The following is a 10786-nucleotide window of genomic DNA, read 5'->3' on the forward strand; positions in this document are numbered from 1 at the left end:
CTACTTTTAAATACTCTAGGAACAACAAGTAGGCCTGCAGTGCAAGAGCGAAGTGCTCTAATAGGGTGATATGGTACTACAAGGTCATTAAGATAAGATGGGGCCTGATTATTTAAGACCTTGTATGTGAGGAGCAGGATTTTGAATTCAATTCTGGATTTAACAGGAAGCCAATGAAGGGAAGCCAAAACAGGAGAAATATGCTCTCTCTTTCTAGTCCCTGTCAGTACCCTTGCTGCAGCATTTTGGATTAGCTGAAGGCTTTTCAGCGAGTTTTTAGGACATCCTGATAATAAAGAATTACAGTAGTCCAGCCTGGAAGTAATAAATGCATGAACTAGTTTTTCAGCATCACTCTGAGACAGGATATTTCTAATTTTAGAGATGTTGCGCAAATGGAAGAAAGCAGTCTTACATATTTGTTTAATATGTGCGTTGAAGGACATGTCCTGGTCAAAAATGACTCCAAGGTTCCTCACAGCATTACTGGAGGCCAAGGTAATGCCATCCAGAGTAAGAATCTGCTTAGATACCATATTTCTAAGATTTTCAGGGCCGAGTACAATAACCTCAGTTTGATCTGAATTAAGAAGCAGAAAGTTAGCGGCCATCCAGGTCTTTATGTCTTTAAGACATTCCTGCAGTTTAACTAATTGGTCTGTGATACCTGGCTTCATGGATAGATAGAGCTGCGTGTCATCTGCATAGCAGTGAAAATTTATGCTATGTCTTCTAATGATGCTGCCTAAGGGAAGCATGTATAATGTAAATAGAATTGGTCCTAGCACTGAACCCTGTGGAACTCCATAATTGACCTTAGTGTGTGAAGAGGACTCTCCATTTACATGTACAAATTGGAGTCTATTAGATAGATATGATACAAACCACTGCAGTGCAGTACCTGTAATACCTACAGCATGTTCTAATCGCTCTAATAGGATATTATGGTCAACAGTATCAAACGCAGCACTGAGGTCTAGCAGGACAAGCACAGAGATGAGTCCACTGTCAGAGGCCATAAGAAGATCATTTGTAACCTTCACTAAAGCTGTTTCTGTGCTGTGCTGAGCTCTGAAACCTGACTGAAACTCTTCAAATAAGCCATTCCTCTGCAGATGATCAGTTAGCTGTTTGACAACTACTCTTTCAAGGATTTTTGATATGAAAGGAAGGTTGGAGATTGGCCTATAATTAGCTAAGACAGCTGGGTCTAGAGATGGCTTTTTAAGTAAAGGTTTAACTACAGCCAGCTTGAAGGCCTGTGGTACATAGCCGATTATTAGAGATAGGTTGATCATATTTAAGATTGAAGCATTAATTAATGGCAGGACTTCTTTGAGCAGTTTTGTAGGAATGGGGTCTAAAAGACACGTTGATGGTTTGGAGGAATTAATTATTGAAGTTAACTCAGAAAGATCAATTGGAGAAAAAGAGTCTAACTTAACATTGATGGTACTAAAAGTAGCTGTAGATAATGTTACATCTGTGGGATGATTATTGGTAATTTTTTCTCTAATGATAAAAATTTTATTTGTGAAGAAGTTCATGAAGTCATTACTAGTTAACGTTAAAGGGATTGTTGGCTCAGTAGAGCTCTGACTTTTTGTCAGCCTGGCTACAGTGCTGAAGAGAAACCTGGGGTTGTTCTTATTTTCTTCAATCAGTGACGAATAGTAAGATGTTCTGGCTTTGCGGAGGGCTTTCTTATAAAGCAGCAAACTATTTCTCCAGGCTAAATGATGATCCTCTAAATTTGTGACACGCCATTTCCTCTCCAGCTTACGAGTTATCTGCTTTAGGCTACGTGTTTGAGAATTATACCACGGAGTCAGGGACTTTGGATTTGAGGCCTTAGTTTTCACAGGAGCTACAGTATCCAGAGTCGTACGTAGTGAGGAGGTAAAATTATTAACAAGATAATCGACCTCTGTTGGAGTAGCGTTCAGATAGCTGCTCTGCTCTATGTTGGTACAGGGCATTGAAGATGATAACAGTGGGTGGATTATATTCTTAAACTTAGTTACAGCACTTTCGGAAAGACATCTACTTTGATAAAGTCTACTCTCCACTGCTGTGTAATCAATTATTGTAAATGTAAATGTTATCAGGAAATGATCAGACAGCAGAGGGTTTTCAGGAAACACTGTTACATGTTCAGTTTCTATGCCATATGTTAAAACAAGATCTAGAGTGTGATTAAAGTGGTGGGTGGGTTCTTTTACATTTTGAGAGAAGCCAATTGAGTCTAATAACAGATTAAATGCGATGTTGAGGCTGTCATTTTTAGCATCTACATGGATGTTAAAATCACCCACAATAATTATTTTATCTGAGCTGAGCACTAAATCAGATAAAAAGTCTGAGAAATCAGAGAGAAACTCTGTGTAAGGCCCAGGTGGACGATAGATGATAACAAGTAAGACTGGTTTCTGAGTTTTACAGCTGGGGTGGACGAGGCTAAGCATCAGGCTTTCAAATGAATTAAAAGTCTGTCTTGGTCTTTCGTTAATTAATAGGCTGGTGTGAAAAATTGCTGCCACACCGCCCCCTCGGCCTGTGCTTCGAGATTTCTGGTAGTTAGAATGACTCGGGGGTGTTGATTCATTTAAACTAACATACTCATCCTGCTGCAACCAGGTTTCTGTAAGGCAGAGTAAATCGATTTGTTGATCAATTATTAAATCATGTACTAACAGAGACTTGGAGGAGAGAGACCTAATATTTAATAATCCACATTTCACTGTTTTACTCTTTGGTTCAGATGTGGATACTGTATTGTTCTTTCTTTGTGATTTTTTATGTTTAAGTTGTTTATTGCTGGTTTTTGGTTTGTTTTTTGTCTTTTTGGGAGCTGACACAGTCTCAATGGAGATGGGTTTTTGGGGGGGTAGCAGGAGGAGAGAAGCTGCAGAGAGGCGTGTAAGACTGCAACTCTGCTTCCTGGTCCCAACTCTGGATAGTCATATTTTGGGGGGTTTAATAAATTTGTCCATATTTCTAGAAATGAGAGCTGCTCCATCCAAAGTGGGATGGATGCCGTCTCTCCTAACAAGACCAGGTTTCCTCCAGAAGGTTTGCCAATTATCTATGAAGCCCACATCGTTTCTGGGACACCACTCAGACAGCCAGCAATTTAAGGAGAACATGCGGCTAAACATGTCACTCCTGGTCTGATTGGGGAGGGGACCAGAGAAAACTACAGAGTCCGACATTGTTTTGGCAAAGTTACACACCGATTCAATATTGATTTTAGTGACCTCCGATTGGCGTAACCGGGTGTCATTACTGCCGACGTGAATTATGATCTTACTGTATTTACGTTTACCCTTAGCCAGCAGTTTTAAATTTCCTTCAATGTCGCCTGCTCTGGCCCCTGGAAGACAATTGACTATGGTTGCCGGTGTCTCTAGCTTCACATGTCTGAGAACAGAATCACCAATTACCAGAGTTTGACCCCCGGCGGGTGTGTCGCCGAGTGGGGAAAAACGGTTAGACACATGAACAGGTTGGTGGTGTACCTGGGGCTTCAGTTTAAGACTATGCTTCCTCCTCACCGTCACCCAGCCGCCCTCTTTCCCCAGCTGCTTGGGGTCTGCCGGGGAACAGCTAGCGGGGCCTATGCTATCTTCGGCTGCACCAGCTACAGGGGCCTGGCTAGCTACAGGTGAATGAAGGGTGCGAAGCCGAGTCTCCAATTCAGTAATCCTGGCCTCCAGAGCTGCAAATATACTACATTTGTTACAGGTATCATTACTGCTAAAGGAGGCCGAGGAGTAACTAAACATCTGACACAATGAGCAGGAAAGTGCAGGAGGGACAGGTGAAGTAGCCATGGTGCTAACGAGTCGGCTACGAGCTAAGCTAAGCTAGCGAAACAGTAAAGAGACAGTGAGTGAATACTTTGGCTATAAATTAGGTAGTGAGTACACAGAAAGGGTGATTCAGATGAAGCACGTTAAGATTATACTATGAAAAAGGGATGTATCAAAAGATTTAAATTAAATTGCTAAGCAGAAAAGCTACTCAGAAACACCACTGTGTTTGAGCAGGAACAGGAAGTGATACTCTACCACAAAGCGAGCGAACACCAAGTGACAGCGCCACCAAGAGTCACCTTTAGTTTTCAGGCCCCTCTTCTGTGGAACCAACTTCCAGTTTGGATTCAGGAGACAGACACTATCTCTACTTTCAAGATTAGGCTTCAAACTTTCCTTTTTGCTAAAGCATATAGTTAGGGCTGGACCAGGTGACCCTGAATCCTCCCTTAGTTATGCTGCAATAGACGTAGGCTGCCGGGGATTCCCATGATGCATTGAGTTTTTCCTTTCCAGTCACCTTTCTCACTCACTATGTGTTAATAGACCTCTCTGCATCGAATCATATCTGTTATTAATCTCTGTCTCTCTTCCACAGCATGTCTTTATCCTGTCTTCCTTCTCTCACCCCAACCGGTCGCAGCAGATGGCCCCGCCCTCCCTGAGCCTGGTTCTGTCGGAGGTTTCTTCCTGTTAAAAGGGAGTTTTTCCTTCCCACTGTCGCCAAAGTGCTTGCTCATAGGGGGTCATATGATATGATTGTTGGGGTTTTCTCTGTATTTATTATTGTGCGATCTATTGTACAATATAAAGCGCCTTGAGGCGACTTTTGTTGTGATTTGGCGCTATATAAATAAAATTGAATTGAATTGAATTGAATTCAGCCGGTTTCTTATCACCGAGTTTGATAAAGCAGTCGAGACGACAGGAACACAGGAAGTGGTTGGACTCAAACCCACAGCCCTGCAGCCCGCGGTGTCCCTGCAGGCGCCTCTGACGGCGGGTCATTGAAGGGATGTTAGTGTGTGAGCTGATTGGTTTGAACGGTCACATGCACAGGAAGAGAAATGAGTTGAATTTTACTGTTCAAAGCTTCAAGTCTTCCCTCGTGTGTGCACGTGCTCTGTGGCTCAGAGCTCTGAGAGCTGCTGAGGTCACTCTGTGTGCTTTTACCTGCACCAGTAAAACATGGAGCAGGACAGGAAGTCCTAATAAGGGCTCAGCCCCCGTCATTAAATGAATTTCAGTATAAAAGTCATTATATTGACCCACAAACACTCACAGAGGTTCAGCACAAAGGAACAGTTGTAGTGACATGTGGAAGTTACCTGTGCAGTAACAGTGTTTCCATCTTACAAGGTAGATATGCTGAACCTTTCAGGGCGGGGCCGCGGGTTAGCCCACTCCACTGAAAGGTGCATTTCTACAGAATCACAGTACTTTAACTTACAATGTAACTTCCTGTAAAATACCTGGAGTTACCACATGAAAGTACTAACAGCTTCCTGTCTGCACAGGACGGCCCTGAGCGTGGAAGGACCAGACTGGGATTCACTCCGGAAAGACGTGATCCTGAAAATCTTTAAATCCTCCTTGATCGATGCAGGTTTCCAGACTCCTCCTCCTCCTCTTCCTCCTCCTCCGTGGGTCCGAGTTCTCACTTAATGCTTTAATGTAATTTGTAGCATTAAAATTTCATGGAGGCAGTTTGAGGAGCAAGCTGAGCCCCTCCTCCTCCTCCTCTCTGCTCCATCTTTAAAAAGCGTTTACTCCCATTAGTGGAGCGAGTTGACAAACCCGTTGCCTCCACCAGTTTTCCTTTCACAGGATCCCTCCACCTCCACTCATACCCCCACCCAAAACCAATTACCTCCTGCAGCTTTACAGCCCGGCTCATAATCCCAGAGCCGCCACATGTGAGGCTCGTCTTTCAGCCGCTCACAGAAGAAGAGACGAAGAAGGAGGAGGAGGAGGAGCGTGTGGGGGCGAGCGCCCCCGATGAGACGGGAGAACAAGGAAATGAAGCGATTCGATTAGCGAGGCGAGGACTCGGTCGGGGTCACCGAGGCCGTCTCAGTCGGACACGGCAGACAAATCTGCGAGCTCGCCGTTAATGGCGTTTCTATTTTGGAGCTGAATGATGCCATCGGTCTGCTCGGCCTCGTTCTGCCACTTTCTCAGGGTTTAAACTCCAAACGCTTTGTGGCCTCTGATGAGGTTCTTTCTTTCCTCGAGAGAAACACGCCACAAAAGACGCTTTTACAGACTTCACAGCCTGAAACTGGAGATTAGAGCGGCTTCATTATGAGACAGGAAGCAGAGGACGAAGCCTGAAATATCCCACGGTGCACTGCGTCAGGTCTGAACGGCGAGGAGGGCGACAAAGATGACAAAGACGAGGAAAAGCGCTGAAGCAAAGTTAAGCCTGAGGGCGGAAAACTGGGCTCTGCTGCTCAGTGAGAGCAAGCAGAGCACGAAAATCCACCTTAAAAAAGCGGGATTAGCCGCCATCAGCACGCCGCCATCAGCTCATCACTAACTTCACAGGTGATGTCACCGTGGCTACCTTCTGAACAGCTCGCTGCTATTCTTCTAAGAGTGGAAGTAAACAGGAAGTGAAACAGGAAGTGAGGTCAGGTGGTGTCTGAGTCAACTCTGAGCTTCCATTAAAGCTGCATCAGCAGGCTCATCCAAACATCTGCAGGAAGCCTCCTTTCATCGTTAAAACGCTGGCGCCCGGTCAGCACGGCACCACGTGTCACACTGACCCGAGCCTCAGCCTGTCGCCATGGCAACAGTCCGGGCTGCAAGAAGTCACCGGGAGGTTGAAACACACTCAAAGCCTTTCTGTGCATCAGTTAATGAAGCGAGAGGCCGACAGGTGACGGCTGACCTGAAGGGGGTGCTGCGAAGCCCGATTAACGGTTCTGTCACAGCAGGAAGAACAGCGAGCGCCAAAAGTACAAAAATACCTCTCACAGTCAGTTTCTGTCCCCAACGCAACCTCGGAGTCAACCGGGCAACTCCACGAGTCTGTGACAACATGGAGAGCAACTTTACTGAAGCATCGACTGAAACTCCACAAACAGTGACTTTGCTTTCATGCAGGAAGCCGAACATGACGAGCTGGGCCTGATGGCGTGCTGACGGCGGTGTTCTGATGGTGACGTGGTGAACAGTCGCGTGTTGATGGCGGTGTGTTGAACAGTGGCGAGCTGACGGCGGCGTGCTCTGGTCTGTTCTCTGTGAACCTAGAACTGCTCCATGCGCTCCTATAGCTGTCCTACAGAGACACACGTGTGTTTATGAGGACTGACGGAGCGAGCAGCAGACTGCTCACCTCCACCCATCCATCCGTGTTTACAGTGAGTGTGTGCAGCACACGGTGGGCTGGTAAGCTTTTAACGACCGTCCCGGTGCTCCTGACGAGCCGCTCACCGCTCCTGACGAGCCGCTCGCCGCTCCTGGACCTCACAAGCTTTACGCTCACTTTAGGAAGGTCTGAGTTTAGACCAGGAAGGGTCTTCCCTATGAAGCCCCGCCTTAAACTCTTCATGTGTATTCTGGAAGACTCGAGTGTCACGGCTGGAGTCTGATCACAGCTCAGAACAACACGCGACTGTGCTGCACTCACAAATGTCCCGCAGGGACATGCAGGGGACAGGTGTAGCTGTACGGTCTTTACCTGTGTGTGTGTGTGTGTGTGTGAGTGAGTGTGTGTGAGTGAGTGTGTGTGTGTGTGTGTGTGTGAGAGATCTCGAGTCTTCTTTGATTGACAGCTCAGCGTAGAGCTGAATTCCTGCATTCCCAGGATGCTCTGCTGCTCTGCTTCCCCCCCCCCATCAGGAAATGAGGAGACGTCACCTGGAAAGAAGCAGCTCATGGCTGAGGGCGTCCAGATGTTAGCGTGCTGATGATAACTGTTAGCTTAGCCTCCAGCTGTGCGTCACAGGAAGGTAAATAAACACCAGTCAGCTGATGATCCAGCTGTTTTATCCAGCTGTCAGCAGGGACTCCTTCAGCTCCCTGGTGGGTCTCTGAAGTCTTTAACCTCTGTTTCCACGGTATCATCACATTCCTATCCTCATGTGTTAAATATGTAACGCCCTTCACTCCTAACATCGCTTACCGCACTGTGAAACAACCACACCCACTTTTACGGCGTGGGTCAGATTGGGCTCGGGGGGAGGGAGGACTGGGCGGGTCGATAGCTGGGCGGGTCGATAGCAGGGCGCCGTCCGGAGTTCATCGAAATAAATGGATTACACCCAGCACTGCGTCGAGCACGCTCAGTCTGAATCCACCTAGAAGAAACTGTGGAGGCAGGACATGGAGGAGGGGCATGGATGTCTATCGCTGCTGCTGTTAGAAATGAGCTGCTGCCTTTTAAAGCAGCCGAAGCCTCGCCTTCATCTTCAGGCACCAATGAGCAGTCAGATTCCTACCTGCACCTGTTTTGTACTAATGCTTCACCTCCAGGGGGCAGCACTGTGCTTTTGGTTCTGCTGACTTCTGATACTTGTTGTGAGACCAGTAGTTGACGTCTAAGGTCACGTGACGTCTCCTCGGGTTCGTCTCCCTGGGCGACACACTCTGTTACCCAGAGTTCGGTTTTTGGTCTTCGCTGATTATTGTTAATTATCTTGAGTTTGTTCTTTAGGGTTTGGTTTAGCCCAGGGGTCTGCAACCTTTAACACCCAAAGAGCCACTTGGACCCGGTTTCCACGCAAAAGAAAACACTGGGAGCCGCAAATACTTTTTGACATCTAAAATGAAGATAACACTGTATATATTGTTTTTTACCTTTGTGCTTTGTGTGAACAACTAAAGTAAGTAAGTAAAGTTTATTTATTAAGCGCTTTTCACAGACAGGCAGTCACAAAGCGCTGTACACAAAGATTAAAATAAACAATACAATCAATAGATATTATACACAATGTAAAAGATCAAATGTTAATAATGTAAAGAATATAAAAATACGTAGATCAACAAAAGGCTTGTTTGAACAGAAAGGTTTTTAACTGCTTTTTAAAAGAATCCACAGAGAAACTAAGGTGTGCTGCTTATGAAATCCATGAAGTGCTACAGAGAAAAATTACATTTTATTTATGTAATTAACACATTTTGAACTCTTAAAGAAATATAACAAAAGCAAAGACACCAAGCTGAACTAAAATGATCCATGTAGCAAACAAAAACTGTTGTCAGCCGCCACCCTTATATCGCCTTTGGGCTTTTGGAGCCTTGACCTGACTTTTAAAAAGTAATTGGAAAAAAAGCACTATGCTGCTAAAAAAAAATAGATATTTGCAAAATTCTGCCTAAATATCTATTTTACCTGGTTAATGTGTGTGGCGGGGCGTGGTCTGCAGTGCCGCTGCATGGGAGTCGGACGCACCTGAGCGGCACCCGCAATCACGCCTCGCCGCCTTAAAGTCTGTGCTCTCTCTGCTGTTGTGTTGTCGGGCTGTGAGCTGAAAAGCTACAGCCGGCTGTATGCGTACAGCAACCGTGTGTGAAAAGTGGTCAATAAAGCGATGCTGAAAAGCGTGTTCATGCAAACATCGTCGGGTCTGCTGTGATATGTTTACAATGAGACTTCTGGTCCCGAACCTCTGCGCACAGCGTCTGCAAATCGGGGCTGTACGAAGTCACTTTCATCTTTACGCAGGACTGTAAGCTGTCATCTGTGAGGCATGAGCGGTGTTTGTCTTTAACATAGTTCATGGTGGAGAACAGCTGCTGACATAATGTGGATCCGAAGATCCATAATTGGCCTACCTGGGGTTGAAAGTCTCGATAAATGCACGGCGTTTCGGCGGGTACACCGGCTTCCCCGAGTGTGACGCTTATTGTGAGCAATGAAGAAATAATAAGATATAATTTTATTTTTACATTTCAAATCACAATAATCTTCCAATTTAGAACTACAAGTTAAAAAAAGAACTAACATAAATAAAATACACTTCAGCGAAATACTTCTTCTATTTTCCCAAACCACCCGGAGCCGCAAAATAAGGACTAAAGAGCCGCATGCGGCTCCGGAGCCGCGGGTTGCCGACCCCTGGTTTAGACGTTCCCCTCCGTCTTTGCCCTGAGCCTGTCAGATTTGAGCTTTTCACTCAAATTCCCGTGTTTGGTACATCAGTGTTTCCTGCCTTTTCCTCTCTCACTTCCTGTTTTATTGTGGTACGGTTGTGTTTCTTGTTTAACTTGTTCTCCCTGTGTGTCTGAGTGTAACAACCTGAATCCAAAACTACTCCACATGATAACATTTGAATGATGCAAATTCTTTGTGAAATATAAAATAGTGAGGTATACAAGCCTTAGAGATGGACATCTGTAAATCTGACATGACAGGAATGACATCATCTTTCTGTTCTAATGTGCACACATAGAATATTGTGAAGTCATTCACACAGGAACAGCAACATGTCAGTGATGTAAACTTAAAATCTGCTCCTTTGTTGGACACTTTATCAGAAACCTGCACCTTCCTTTCATATCAGCATGTCTGTTCAAAGTCATCAGGTGGGCTGAGCCCTGCTGCTGTAGTGAGAGCCAAGCGGTCCCTGTCTGCTGCGCCGTCACTACAAACACCGGGTCACACGGCCCCCACGTCACGCTCCTTTCTCCTTCCTGCTTCTCTGGAGTGGGTGTGGCCTTCTCCTGAGGACAGCTGGCAGTATGGTGTCAACATCATAATAATAAATTCATGTATTTATGATGTTTCCTGTCAGTGGTGTTTCGGTCGCTGCGTTTCTGTGTGGTGCAGGTGTAGCGGGGTGTTAGTAGGCGGGGTTAAAGTCTTTAACCTGCAGCTGCCTCCACCCTGACCCCATCTTTGTTCCACTGTGAGTGCTTTAAACTGGCTGTAAAACGAGCTCTGCCTGCGCTGTGCTTGTCCTCGTTCTTTGCTTTCTGCTGCTGCAGATTATCCGTCGCTGTGCTGGATAAGAGAATAAAGACAC

Source organism: Oreochromis niloticus, linkage group LG22 (genome assembly GCF_001858045.2).
Source record: "Oreochromis niloticus isolate F11D_XX linkage group LG22, O_niloticus_UMD_NMBU, whole genome shotgun sequence".
Classification (NCBI taxonomy): domain Eukaryota; kingdom Metazoa; phylum Chordata; class Actinopteri; order Cichliformes; family Cichlidae; genus Oreochromis; species Oreochromis niloticus.